The 14,227-nt window shown below is 38.2% G+C and overlaps 1 long non-coding RNA gene across 5 annotated transcripts in view; it reads right to left on the reverse strand.

The window, feature by feature from the left end:
- Nucleotides 1–271: 271 nt before the first annotated feature.
- Nucleotides 272–14,227, reverse strand: part of LOC108121140 (uncharacterized) — a 49,679-nt gene continuing 35,723 nt past the window's right edge. For 2 of the 5 annotated variants that reach the window (XR_011443579.1, XR_011443581.1), the window contains 2 exons: nt 5,545–5,619; nt 291–361 (listed from right to left, as the gene is read on the reverse strand). This is a non-coding gene — a long non-coding RNA (uncharacterized lncRNA). Of the gene's footprint in view, nt 362–5,544; nt 5,620–14,227 lie in introns of all 5 variants that reach the window. The other 3 variants (XR_001773111.3, XR_011443578.1, XR_011443580.1) reach the window with 2 other exon arrangements.

Consider the following 14,227-nt stretch of genomic DNA (forward strand, 5'->3'; position numbering starts at 1 on the left):
ATTAAGTTTTGGTTTAAAAATCTTTGAAAAATAAAGAACCAGAAAAGTTTTGGGGAATTTTTTATAAATACTTTCCTTTTTTTACAAAAATGTTAAGCAAAAAAATAAAAAAAAAGAATTTCCTCTCGTCCGTTTCGAACCTGGTTCTTTTTTTGACTCCGAAATCTATAAGAATCAAGATAGAGGGACCTAGGGACCTCGGTTTTGGCTCAGAAATCTATAAAAAATGGGATTATTTTTATAAAAATATACTTTATTATAAAACTTTCTTTTTTTTACAAAAATGTTAATCAAAAAATGTATAAAAAACAGTCGTCTCTCCTCCCGTTTCGAACCTGGACCTCTGTTTGGGCTCAGAAATCTATAAAAATAAGAAAAAATGTAGGAAAAATTTTAATAAATATTTAAAAGAAATCGTTATAAATAAATACCTTAATTTTTCGAAAATATTAAACTTCATCCAACCAATTTTGAAGTTCTTAAACTAAATACTTTATACAATTTAAACTTAAAACTACATTAAATATATATTATTTATTAATATGTATATTTAAAATATATTTTACAAATATTCTTAACTATAACTTAAAACTAGATTAGTAACAAAGTTTTTTTTTGAAATTATGTACAAAAAAGTTAGACAAACTTAAAAATATATATTGATTTTTTCGAGTGTACAACTACAACTACAAATAAAAGCGTAGGCAGCGACTATTCGGGGGAAGCGAAAAAAAAAATGACTGCCTTCCCCCATCTGCCCCATCCTTGACAGCTTTCTAATCCAGCCAAGGATACAGGACCAAGGAGCGGCAGAAGCAACAACTACATTGTCAAGCGTTAACAGCAAAGTCGACTGAGACGGTGACTGAGACTTTGGCTGCGACCGCGACTGCGAAGCGTCAGCGTCTCGACGACTGCCAGCTTGCTAGTAGTACTTGCTTTTGGCTTCGTATCGTTTTTTATTCAAATTCATAATCGCAAAATTTTTATATTCTACTTATGCTCAAAAGACGCGCGTGTATCGCTCCTGCCAGCCACCCACTCTACTCAAACACCCACCCACCCACTCTACTCACCCACCACCCACACTCTACCCACCGCCTCAGCATTTGCCTTTTGTACACAATCCCCCCACCCCCCCATGCCCTGTAAGGGGGTTATAGCGACTAGTGCTTGGCTTTTTGCTGGGCCTACAATGCTCACACCCCCCTGCCACACCCCCTACTACCCTCTACCGCCCCCACGGTAATCGGAAACTTTCCTCTTTCTTTACATTTTTCATCTTTTTTTTTTTTTTGTACTTTTTCCTTGTGCTTTCAATTCGCTTGTGCCAAAAATACAACAACAACAACCAGAAAGAAAAAAGGACGAAAAAAAGGATATAGAGAAAGGGGATAGGAGGGGGGGAGGGGGGAGGGGGAGAATGAATGAATAATAAAAACGAAGCACTCGATGGCGTAGAATTTGAATAGAAGCTTAGTTTTTCGCTTATACAACAAAAACTTTCTTTTTTTTTCGGGGTTGTTTCCAATTTTTTTCTACTTTGCGCGCCAGAAAAAGAAAAGCGAAAAAAAAATAAGAAAAATGAAAAGAAAAAGGGAGGAGGAGTTGGGGGGGGAGGGGGCGTTGGAGGCGTACTGCCGCCTCTCAAGGATTCAAGGGGAAGACATCATCGAAGCTGAAAATAAAAATAAAAAAAAAAACTGAAAAGGAAAATGTAAAGGAAAGGCAGGGAAAGCGTTTTCCTAACGGGAAACACACACACATACACACGTATATCGGTTGGAGTGGAAAAGAGACAGAGCTAGCATAGACGCAAGAAAAACTGAAAAGTTTATAATTACTTATTTTTTGATGAATTGGGTAAATATTAAAAAAAAAAAAAAAAAAGAAAAAAAACCCTCAAGCTCAGAGAAAAACCGAACCCGAAACCCGAAGCCAAATTTCAACTGAAGTGAACCGAAAAGTATAGAGAGAGAGATGGGTTGAACAGGGTTTTAGATGAAGGACTTGGGGTCTGGGGGCTTTGGGGCTCTCTAAAAAAAAAAATATATATAAATATATGTATATATTGAAAGGTTGGGGAGCTAAAAAACTTGAAACGACAGGCAGCCAAAAAGGTACAACAGCAAGTGCTTAAAAAGAAATACGACTACATTAAAAATTATCGATCGATGATTGCTTCTTTCTATTTTTTCCTCTTTTTTTTTTATTATTATTATCCTTCAAATTGGTATTTGAAAAGAGGGTAAAATATAAGAAGTACTTAGCTGGAAAGTTCCATTCTATTTTTGCAACCCCAACAATTTCTAAATTACGATTCTTAAGGGAAATGCATCTAGAGATACACTTGTATCCTTAAGATAGAAAACGGAACTTCTTAATTACTTTATCACAGCCGCAAAAAGTAAATTGGGATGTGGTGGGCGTGGTCGGGTCTCGAACTTAATTTGCGCAATTAATTTATTAAATAATTCAATCGGCTGGTCCGGAGTTTTTTTTTCCCAGCCAGGATACCAGCCTCAGACAAGATTCTGGGAGGGTCTCCCATCAGACATCCTTATTAACTTTCATTGAATTTGAATGAATTTTGTTGTTTACTCCTCCGCCCGCGCCACACAACCGCAGTCCAAACATCAGGCTCAGCCTCATCCTTTATGGATTTCTTCTCCTCCGGCCTTCCCTTTATTTGCCTTTAAATATTTTCACAATTTATTTCAATCAAATGAGCCAATTTTATAGCAAAATTTTGCAGATCTGTGTTGTTTAGGGTTTGGCTATTGAATTTAATAATTCTTGGCAAATTTTAAATTATTTTTACAAGTTTTTCTCTAGAAAACTAAGAAAAAGCATGCTTTTTTAATGAATTTCGCTAGAAAAGCCGTGGTGTTATCCAAAATACTTTATTATTGGTGTTAAGATTCAAAATTGGCACTATAAAAGCTGCCAAAAAGCATGCTTTTTTGAATTTATAACTTAGGTGTCTAAAATTGCTCATTATTAATAAAAAGCATGCTTTTTAAAAAAATTTAGTTATTGAAAGCAACGGTTTTATACCAAATAACTTTATTATTGGAGCTAACATTCAATATTTGCTTTGTTTCCACTATAAATGCTTAGAAAAAGCATGCTTTTTTTAATTTAAGGTTTAGGACCAATTTTTCAATATTCTCTAAAAAGCATGCCTTTTAAAACTATTTATGAAAAGGAACTAACCATCTATGCCTTTTACACGTATTCTCTTTGGATTTAAGAACGATATCCCATTATTCTTGGGCCTACCAATGAAAAAGCATGCTTTTTTAAGCAATATTGCTATTGGAAGTACTTGTTGCCATATACCACATATGCTTCCTGAGTTAAAAGCCCAAAGTACTTCATTATTGGACCCAATCTTTAATATTATCTATTTTTTCAAAGTGAAGCTAATAAAAAGCATGCTTTCTAGAGAAATATGTAGAAAAAAGCATACTTTTTTGGGCTATTGTTTGGAAAAGGCATGCTTTTTGAGCTATTTCTTGGGAAAAGCATGCTTTATCGGTCTATTTGTTGAAACAGCCAAAGTCTTTTGAGCTATTTCTTGGAAAAAGCATGCTTTTTGAATTATTTTTTGAAGAAGCATGCTTTTTTAACTATTTTTGTTGGAAAAAGCATGCTTTTTGAGCTATTTTTTTAAAAAAAGCATGGTTTTTTGATAATTTTGTGTATTAAGTACCGGATATCGTCTACCACACATGCTTTTTTCGGCTTAGTGCCCTAATATTCTTCTTAAAGGCTCTAATCTTTAATATTTCTCTTCAAAACCAAATCAAAAGCATGCTTTTTAGAAAAATTTGTTTGAAAAAGCATGCTTTTTAGATGAGTTTCTTTAGAAAATCATGCTTTCACATTGATTGGCTATTGAAAGTACCGGATATCACATATCCCCAATGCTTTCTCGGTTTAGTTCCGAAATATTCTTCCTAGAGACCCCAATCTTCAATATTTGCCTTCGAAACCAAATCAAAGGCTAATTAAAAGCATGCTTTTTTTAATCAATTTCTTAGTTTGTCGAAAAACTAAACTAATATCCTTCAATATTCGTCCTGTTCACCGCTCCTCCCCCGCCACCAAAGTGAAACACTTACTCTGTTGCTAAGTATTACGACTTGTGCGGCAATCCCATCAAAGCAACGCCTCTCGAGTGGCCCATCTACTGGCCTCCAACTACCATTCCACTCTATCTTGCCACTAGGCCCCTGCCATGTCTGCATGGTGCAAAAGTTTAGCAACTATGAGGCACCAAGAAGTGGCAAGAAGAGCAAACTGAAATGCCAACGCTCACATTATCAAAGGCAGTCGGCTGCGGCCCCTGCTCCTCATCAGCAGGTTGCCCCAAACGACCATAGAACCGCGGACTAAACCGAAGACCCTCCTAGCCCACCATCATCTCCATCTCCATTTCTTAGCGCCAGAAAATCTGCGGAATTTATAAAATTTTCATAGTTACAACTTTCTTTATGTTGAGTTTTTGGGTAAATCACGAGAGGGGTGCCCAGATAAAAGGGAGGGTAGTGGGTTCTAGGTGGCGGAGGAGGATGATGGTTAATGTGCAGCTCCTCTTCTCCAAGTTTCTTCTATTTTTGCAGTTTAGTTTCAAATACATTGCCCTTCCTCTTTACCCAAAAAATTATATTCTTTTTTTTTCTCTCTGGCCTGCCCTTGCTCTTTCTATGCATAAAACTTTTCATTATTATTATTATTTTTTGTTGCCTTCTTCTTCTTCATCTTTATTTTTTTTTGTATCGCTATGTGTATATATTTATTTTTTTTTTTGGTGTTAGAGTAAGATGGCACTAACAGCTCATTACGTTGTTGGGTTCTAGCCCCCAAAAAAATGAAAAAAAAAAAAATGAAAATAAATTCTCTGCCTTTCTGAAGACAAACAGACGCCAAACTTTCGCAGCTCTAACAGTTTTCTTCTACAAAGACACTGCCTTAGAGAAAGAGAGAAAGAGATGGGTTTAGGGCCAAACGAAAGAGATGGGTAGAGGAGAGAGTGAGAGAAAGAAAGAAAATGTTCAAAAATATTTTTATAGCTCCGCGAAATGTTAGAATAGTGTTTGTGTGAGTGTGGGTGTTGTGTGTATATGTGTGTGTGGGACCCCCCCTTTTTTCGCGTTGTTGTTGTTGTTGTTGTTAGTCAAATGGGGTGTTGATTGAACGGTTGCGCCGAAAAAGGACTCGCACAAGGAGCAGCTGGAGCAACTGAATCCTGGCCCTGTCGTTTATATTTATTTTATTTACGTTTCTGTTTTTTTTTTTCTCTCCCCCCGCATTTTAGACCCAAAAGTACCAGAATTATGGATACAGAAATTCAAGATTTTTTTTTTAAAGCAAGGTCAAGGCTAGACCTTATCAGTTGCTAGAAAATATATATCAAATATTTGCCAAAAAAAAAAGATAAAAGAAATAAAGCTTTAACTCTAAAGGTCAAAGGCTAGATACGCGCATTTTCTTATCTCTAAGATTTCTCTAAGATTTTAGATACAAAATTTCACTTACCTTTATAGTAACTTTTAAAATTCCTCAAAATTCTGGCCATATTTTCGCAATATTTTTAGTGTTTGGTAGATATGCCTGTAAGGGAAATGAAACAAATTGCATTTGTAATAAATTCATGTGGAAATCGGCCCATCCGCCATTCATCCATATTGTCTATGCCAAAGTCAGTTAGGGCAGCAATTGAATTTTTGTCTAAATACCAAAAAAATAAATAGTACGCCTGAAATTAAGCCAACAAACTGGCACGAATATACAACTGACTCGATTTGCCAGAATACCCTAGAATATCCTTTAAAAAAAACCATAATCGCCTGGCATGGCCCATAACTGACCTCACAAAAAAATATATTTAAAAAAAAAACAAACAAACAGTGCAAATTATAGTTAGCATCAGAGTTTTTGGCACTTGGCCAGGACCTAAGAAGAAAAAAAAACAGGACCTCCACACACACATTCGTCTAAACGTTTGTTTTGGCTGCACTGCGGCAACCGTGTTACATACATGGCGTATACGTGATACGTGTTCCCGAAGCGCTTGAAAATGTATTCGCTTGTTATCCGCCAGTGCTCCCTTCCCCCTCGATTACTTCTTGCCATTGTTGTCAATGTCATTGTTGTTGTAACTATATATATTTATACATCTCTACCATAGTATTATGCAAAAAAAAATTAAAAAAGTTAGAAGACAGGCCTGGTAGCTCATATAGCTCATAGTTCAGCGCAAAATCTCATTTAATTTTCATCTATTTATGCTCTAGAGAGTAATTTGGGGTAGGTTAGCTATAGAGGGGATTATGATTTTGGGGTTTTTATAAGAGATTTGTCCAACAAATCGTGTCCGTTAGTTAGACCAACAATAATAGCAAAATTAATTACTAAGACTATTACTTAATTAATTAAAATTACTTAAGTTTTAGATACTTTTTAGACTAGAAATTTTTCTTAAATAGACCTCTGAATTAAGGTCTATAAGTATCTCTCTATTATCCTAGCTGTCTGCTTTTCTATCTGTTCTCTTGTCCGTCTGTCCGCTACTGTCCGCTACTGTCCGCTAATAGATCGATATATGTAGATCCCTAAATATCTCACATTTTTAGGGGAAACTAGCTGTCCGTTTGTCCGCCTCTGTCCGTTAGTTTTTATTTATTATTCCTTAAGTTTGGAATGCTTTTCAAACTGAATATCCTTGCCTATTAGACCTCATAAGATAAATCTCTATAAAGTCCAATAAATTGCTCTAAATATCTAAGTATTTCTACATCTGTCCGCCTGTCCGCCACTGTCCGTTAGTAAAAATTTATATATTTGTATAAAATTTCCTGAGGTTAGGAATGCTTTTTAAACTAAATATCCGTTCTACTTAGACCCTTAAATATATATCTCTATATATTCTAATAAATTCCCCCAAATATCTAAGTATGTGTCCGCTACTGTCCGTTACTGTACGTTAGTCTAATTTCCCTTTAAGCTAAACCTTCCATTAGTATTTTATTTAAATTACTCTGCATTATATATTTGAATCTTAAAAATTCCCCAGATATACTAGTATTATTTCCTAGGCTTTTCTATTATTTCCTAGAGTATTATTTGTAGAGTATCCTCTCACAATTCTGTATCTTTTTTTTTTGTTCTGAAACTCTATGCCATGTTCTATACTTTTTTTTTCCACCAAAAATTATTAGTAATTTTTTTTCTACTTCGCTGCATGGACACACACACACACATAGAGACAGAGACAAGCCGGGAAGGGGGCGTGGCTGTTGTCGGCCCCGTCGGCAGCATTTTAAATATAATTATAATATAATTTGGCGCGGTATTTTTTTTCGCTTCTCGTGCACTCCTTCTTTATTTATTATTATTTTTCTTTTTTTGTTTTTTATGCTCTCATGTGTTTGGGGTTTTGGGTTATAATTTTTTCCCATTTTTATTTTTTTTTGTCTACTTATTGGATTTTGGAGGGGCAGAAGGGGGAGGGGGACCTGGACTGAGTTGCATTGTTAATGCAATTTTCGCTTTTGTTGTCGCTTTTTGTTTTTAGCGCTTTTGTATTAAAATAATTATAAATTGTTTCTTGTTTTTTTTTTTATTCGTTTTTTGCATTTGTATCCGTATTACGTATTACTGTATTCTGTATTCCGTATCTTTGTATTGCTTTGTTATATCTCAGAGTGACTGTAAATGTGAGTGTGAGTGTGAGTATCCTGTAAGGATATACAGACATGTGTGGTAGAAAGTCAGTTTTTAATAGTTTTTTTTTTATTTATTTTTTTTTGCTATTGTTTGAAAAGCCGATGCTGCCATTTCTCATTTGGTATTTTTTTTGTTGGCCATCTTTTCGTGAAAAGTTTAGCTGTTGAGTGGAAAATGCAAATACTGTGTTGGAGATATATAATATTAACACTAAGACCAAAATGTGGGTAAAGCCATTATTACCTTCAATGATTTATTGCATTTTCATGTTCGACCACAAAACAAAGTTTTTCAATAAAAAATCAAACTCATGAGTTCATATATCCATATATGGCCTTAATGATTATTGACATTGGTATTGAGTTGGGAAACTAATTAGAAGGCGATGGGTTTATGGATTGCAACAGGTGCCATGACCTAGAGACAAAAAAAAGAAAGAAAAGCCAAGCCACCAACCACCCAACCACCCACCCACACACACACCACCTTCTCCTTCTCTTGCTTCTCAAGGACGTTGCGTGGCCACCGTAAAGAAGGAGTTTCTTTAGGGGGGAGGTTGTTGTTTTTTTTGGGTGTTTTCTGCTCCATCCCCCCTCCTTAGCAGCATCATTGAAATTAAAATCCAGACTGTCCGCCATGCCGGCTGCTGAAGTGCCTCCTTCTGTGTCGTGCTGTTGCTGCTGCCGACTGGGCTCTCTGGTGGCTTTTTTCTGCTTTTTTAACTTCCGGAACCTCCCCAGTTTTAGGGGGGGCTGAAGAAACGACCTTGCCTGGCAACCGAGTTGAAGCAAAAGGCGAGACTTGACCTTGCTGGAAAAAAAAAACAGCTGCCATCTTGAAAGGCAGACGTCGTCTGACAAGCACCTGTACACCCCAGCCAGCCAGGATATATGTATGTATGTGTATGTGAGAAGCTGTGATAATCCGCATAAAATTACAGGAGCTAACCAAAAAAAAAAAAAAAAAAGGACCAAGAAAGGACGAACAAACACACACACACGACAAAGGCAAAAGTAAGGCCAAGGTCGTTTCACACCCACACTCCACTCCACGCCCCCACACACACACATGGCAATTGACCAGGCAAGTAAAGTCGTCCTTGTCGACACTGTCGTCCTGGCATGTGACTCACTTTCACTTCGTCCTGCCAGCCAGGCACCCAAAAAAAAAAAAAAGAAAAAGGAAAAGTCGGGCAACCTCAGTCAACACCTCCTTCCTTCTAGCTAGCCGAGTCCTGTTGCTGTCTTTCTGTGTGTGTGTGTGTGTGTGTGTGTATCCTTGACTTTCATATGTGTGTGTGTCAACCAGTCAAGAGCATATGCCCGAAACACACAAACACACACATATCCTCCCTGTTCCTTAAGTTTTTATGGCTTGCTGACTACTACTTCCGGCATCAGGCATCCGGCATCCGGCATCCGGAGAGTCCGGACTCCAATGAATACATTAACACACTCTCACACACACACAGACACAGACAGACAGAAAGACAGACAGTCAGGGAGCAAGGATATTCGACCACCACAGGCAGACACACACAAAAACGTCTTGTGGCATGCCCTTGAAGTCCGGCATGGCGACCGTGACTCGACATCCCCAGCCCCTTAGGGTGATATGCAACAAGTAGCTCCAGCCCAAATCAACAAATTATCACACACACTGTCTGAATGGTTCTGAATGTCCTGAATGGTCCTGAATGTCCTGACTGGTCCTGGCAGTCCTTCATGTCCCGGCAGTCCTGTCTGTCCCCGCCCTCTTGTTGAACTTCGATAATATGGAAATTTTCATCATTTTCTACCCCGAATGGCCACAGACGAGACACAACAAACATACACACACATGAGAAAGAACACGAGTCCTGTGTGAAGGATTCGAAACGGAAAAGGACATTGTTGACAAGCAAACAAAACAAAACAAAGTAAGTGAAAATAAATGGAAATAGAGATGGAAAAAAAAAGTGGTCTAAAGTCGAAATCTGAAATCTGAAACTGAATCCGATTCAGTTAGAGGATCCCGTACCCCGTCATGTGTGAGCTTTGCCACCCCCTTGACCTCTAACCAGAGAACCCTTTTTTTTTTTGTGGCAAGGACATGACAGGACGGGACAGGACAACCAGTGAACCAGTCGAGAGATATCACTTACTCTCGAGCGTCAAGTTGGACGGGTTTTTTTTTTTTTTTTTGGTGTCCCAACCAGTTAGCAGTAAACAGGACAGGACAACCCCCCCAACCCTTATAAACCTTAAGCCATATGCCCTCTAACCCCTATGACCCCATCTACGTCTGGGGCATGTCTCTGGCTAAGTGTTTTAGGCAAAGATTTGCCACATGTGTGGGGAGGGAATTCCGGTTTTGGCCAGGGGGTTGGGTGTGTGTGTGTGTGTGGTGAGGTCACCGGGTTAGGCCAAGGGTTAGAGCTCATTTACATCTCCCTTCCTCTCTCTCTCTCTTACTCTCTAACTCTATCTGTGATTTGCATTTTTCAGGAAACGGGACAGGATATTATTATTATGAGGTCTGAGCTCTGAGGTCAGGGGTCATACATAGCTGCCCAAGAGCATTGTATAATAGCTTATAAAATGCCGATTATTTTGTCGCTTTCGAAATGCTCACTTTTGGGATAAAAAGCGTTTTGGGTTCGAGGGCCGCCCCTGGAGGTCACGGTTGATGCGTGTTGACTTCTGGCCTATGGCATGTCACTCAAGGGGTCAGGGTTCAAGTACCATGTATGGTAGACATGAGGTCTTGATTTAGTGGTGAAAGCATTGGAAAATATAATCATTTTCTTCTTTTTTCCAACATCGGGGGTAGGTGGGCCAATTAGTGCATGTGTGTGTGGTGTGTGTGGGATATGTTGCCACAAAATGGTTGCCATTTCTTTCTATTTTTTTTTTGTTTTTTTGAAGGAAAGCTCCGCCCTTTTATTTTCTATCCTTTTCTGGCTTTTTTGAGAGAGAGTGTTGCAAGACTGCCTTTTAACTCTTATGTTAATTAGTGGCGCCTCCAAAAAATGTTCCACAAAGTTGCCAAGGCACTGTTGGCGAAGAAAGGGGGTGTTCTTATTAGGTTTTAAATTTTAAAAAAATATTTAAACAATATTTATAAATGTAAGATTTTTTAAAAATATTTTTTTTATATTTTCTATATTTAATTTTTAATTCTATATATTTTGTAGGCAAGTACTCTATTTTTTTAGGTGTCCTGCTTGCCTTTCCAAAGGGGGTACACTCTTGTTCTTCAGTTTTTTGAAAGAAAAAGTTTTAAATTAATTATTAGAAAAAGCATCAGCTGCGGTGGGGGTGGGGGGTTGGGGTTTGGGGTTGGGGCGTGGGGGTACTGGGTGCTGTGCGGTAAAGCTGCCACATGAGAGCTCGGCGGCAAAGCTTCGTCAGCGTCAACAGCAGCAGCATGTGGGTTAAGGTACACACACACACACATACTAATACACATACATATATGAATATGCATAAGTGTAGGTGTATATGTGTGTGTTAGTGTGTGTGAGCGTCACCTCCCTAGGCAATTTCCGCTGCCAAATTGAAAAATTACGCGAGCGCAAAGTTTCGTTGGTTCTCTGGTGCTGCCTGTCGCTGTCGCTGCTTTGATTTGCCCTTCCATAGCAGTACTCCCCCCTACTACTACTACACACATATATATATATATGTATACCCCCCTTTATAACCTCCATCACTCCATCCTTGGGAGTCTCTGCTCACTACTTAAGCGGCGCAGCAAAACATTTTTACATTTTATACGCTCATTACATAATTTCAAAGTACATGTGCGGAATTTTAGAAAGCTGAAGACTCCAACCCAGCCACCCAACCACCCCACCATCACCCCTCTCCTGAGGAAGAAGCAGAACCAAGCTTTCTCCTTTCTTTTTTTTTTTTTTTGGAGTATAGGACTTGCTTCTTGTACGCGCTTCTTTTGCCACACATTACAGTGGCAAAAGAGGGAGGATTAGGGGGGGTGGTAACTTTGCAACGAAAAAAGAAAAGACAGCTATCGAAGACACACACACACACACACACACATACTCACGCAGGAAAAAGGAGAAAAACGCTAATGAAAATTAAAATGAAAAATTGCAAACGACGTGTGGCATAAGATGAGGCAACCAAAAAAAGGGGGGGTGCTACACACATATACTTGCATATATTAGACACAATGTGGGGGGTGTATGTGTGTGTGTGTGTGTGCCTCACGCAGAAAAAGTAGAAACAAATTTTCCATTTTTACTTGCCACATGCCCCATGCCTCATGCCCCGTGCCCCCCTCTTTCTTACTTGATGGAAAGTTGTACTTAGTAAGAGGGGGGTTGTGTGTGTGTGGCTTAAGGGTTGGGGGAGGGGGGAGGTTGAGCGCCAAAACGTTCGCGTTTCCCATTAGCATACACTACTCACATTTTATAATACATTTCACTTCACTCCCCTTACCCTTCGCTACCCTCTCTCTCATGGGGGTAAGAAGTGTGTTCATTTCATTACACAGTACATAACGGTTTGTTGTTAGTGTATGTGTGTGTGTGAGTCCTGTATATCCTGTAGCTAAACTACCCTTTTTGCCTAATTTTTAATCTCGAGTGTTGCCAGGCAGCCAGGCAGCGGTGACTAATTTCTACTACTACTCCTATCAAGAGTCCTTTTTTTTCAGCAGTATCCTTGAAATCCTTAAAAGCCTGTCACCATCTAAGCTAGTTTATATATATATATCTATATATATTTATATATATATTTTTTTTTTGGTTATCCCTTTTGGACATTACAATTAAAAATGTAAATCAGCCAACGTCGCGGTCTCTGCCGCTGTCTCTGCCAGGACTTGGTCCTTTTTCTTTCTTTTTTTTCCAAACATATATATATATATATATATATATTTTTAGGTGGGTGGTGGTGGTTAGTTGCCTTCCTTTATACTTCGTATGTAAATATTATATTTTTATTTCTTTCGCGGATGACAACAACAACAACAACACAACAGGCCACAAAATCGCGAATCTCTATCCCTCTCTCTCTAGTTCTCTCTCTCTGTCGCTCTCAATCCCGTTATTAGGAATCCTTCAGGTTCTGTTTTTTGGCCAGGACTCCCCTCCTAATCTATTATTAAAAATGTTAACTGAAAGGCATTCCTCGTATAAATATAGAGCGAGCTATAAAGGGAGGTGGGTGGGAGGGAGGAAGGAAGGACTCCACTCCACTCCACTCCACCATAGACCCTGGCAGCTATGGAGGTCCTGCGCCCATTCTGGTGGTGCCCATGGTGGTAACAGCCAACATAAATACATATTTATTGTTGGTACAAGCAATTTAGCGAAAAGAAATCCAAATTATATCATAACTTTGTGTAGTGCGCCATCTGGGGTTTAGTTGGTTGGAGCCTGCCACGCCTCCCCCCATCCTACAGACATCCTCCTTTTTTGCTCCTCTTCTTCCTACTGATGCTGATGCTGCCTACGCCTACAATACAATACCAGGACATCCAAAGGACCCTGGCAAGGCAGCAGCTGAATCTGATACTGAATCAGATTCTCGGCATCAATGGAATCCCAGAGTTTTTAGAGCCAGAGGCGTAGCTAAAGGGGGGGTAGCTTAATAGTAATTACTACTAGGATAGTACTAAGTTAGTACTTGTACTAATCTGAAAGTTTAAGAGGTCTGGAATGAATAGAGTTTCTAGAAAAGTTTGATATGAAAAAAAGTTGAAGAGTTGAAGAAAGACCTTATTTTGATAAGGCAGTATTTTATTTTGAAAAAATACTAAAAGTACTATTACAATAAAACCCTTTTAAATAATTAGGTACTAATTTAGCTAGTATCTAACTAACCCAACTAGATAAGGTTCTAAAAAGCTTCAAAGTCCTTATAGAAAAGAAGTGTTTCAAAATACCGTTTTTAAGAACTAGTATTTTATTTTGAAAAAATACTACAATTAATATTTTAAGAATACCATTAGAAGTAACTAATAAGCCAAGTTGCCCAACTTGAATTCTTTCTTTGAAAAACTTTTTAGGCCTAAAGCATTAAAAAATCTTAGAAAAAAGACATTACTTTGAAAAACTAGTATTTTATTTTGAAAAAATACTACAAGTAATGTTAAAAAAATACCCTTTTAAATGCCTTTTAGTTAGATATATAAGTAGCAAATATAAAAGGTTCTACAAAGCTTCTAAGTCCTTTTAAGAAGACCTTAGAAAATACGTTTTTTTGAAAATCTATTATTTAATTTTGAAAAAATACTACAAGTAATACCAAAATAATACTATAAAAATACTAAAAAACAACAAGTAACTAATTAACCAAGTAACCCCCATTATCCGCAACTACAACCATGTCTCCAAACATAGACACCAGACCCATCAAGAGGGGTTAGAAGCCGACAAGGGGGAAAGGGGGTGTGGCATGGGGCAAAGGGTGTCAGAGGGCAGCAAGAAGCTGCCGAAGCGGGGGAGGTGGCGGTGGGCTGGGGGCGGCACAGGAGCAATAATTCTATG

Source organism: Drosophila bipectinata, chromosome XL, assembly GCF_030179905.1.
Source record: "Drosophila bipectinata strain 14024-0381.07 chromosome XL, DbipHiC1v2, whole genome shotgun sequence".
Lineage (NCBI taxonomy): Eukaryota > Metazoa > Arthropoda > Insecta > Diptera > Drosophilidae > Drosophila > Drosophila bipectinata.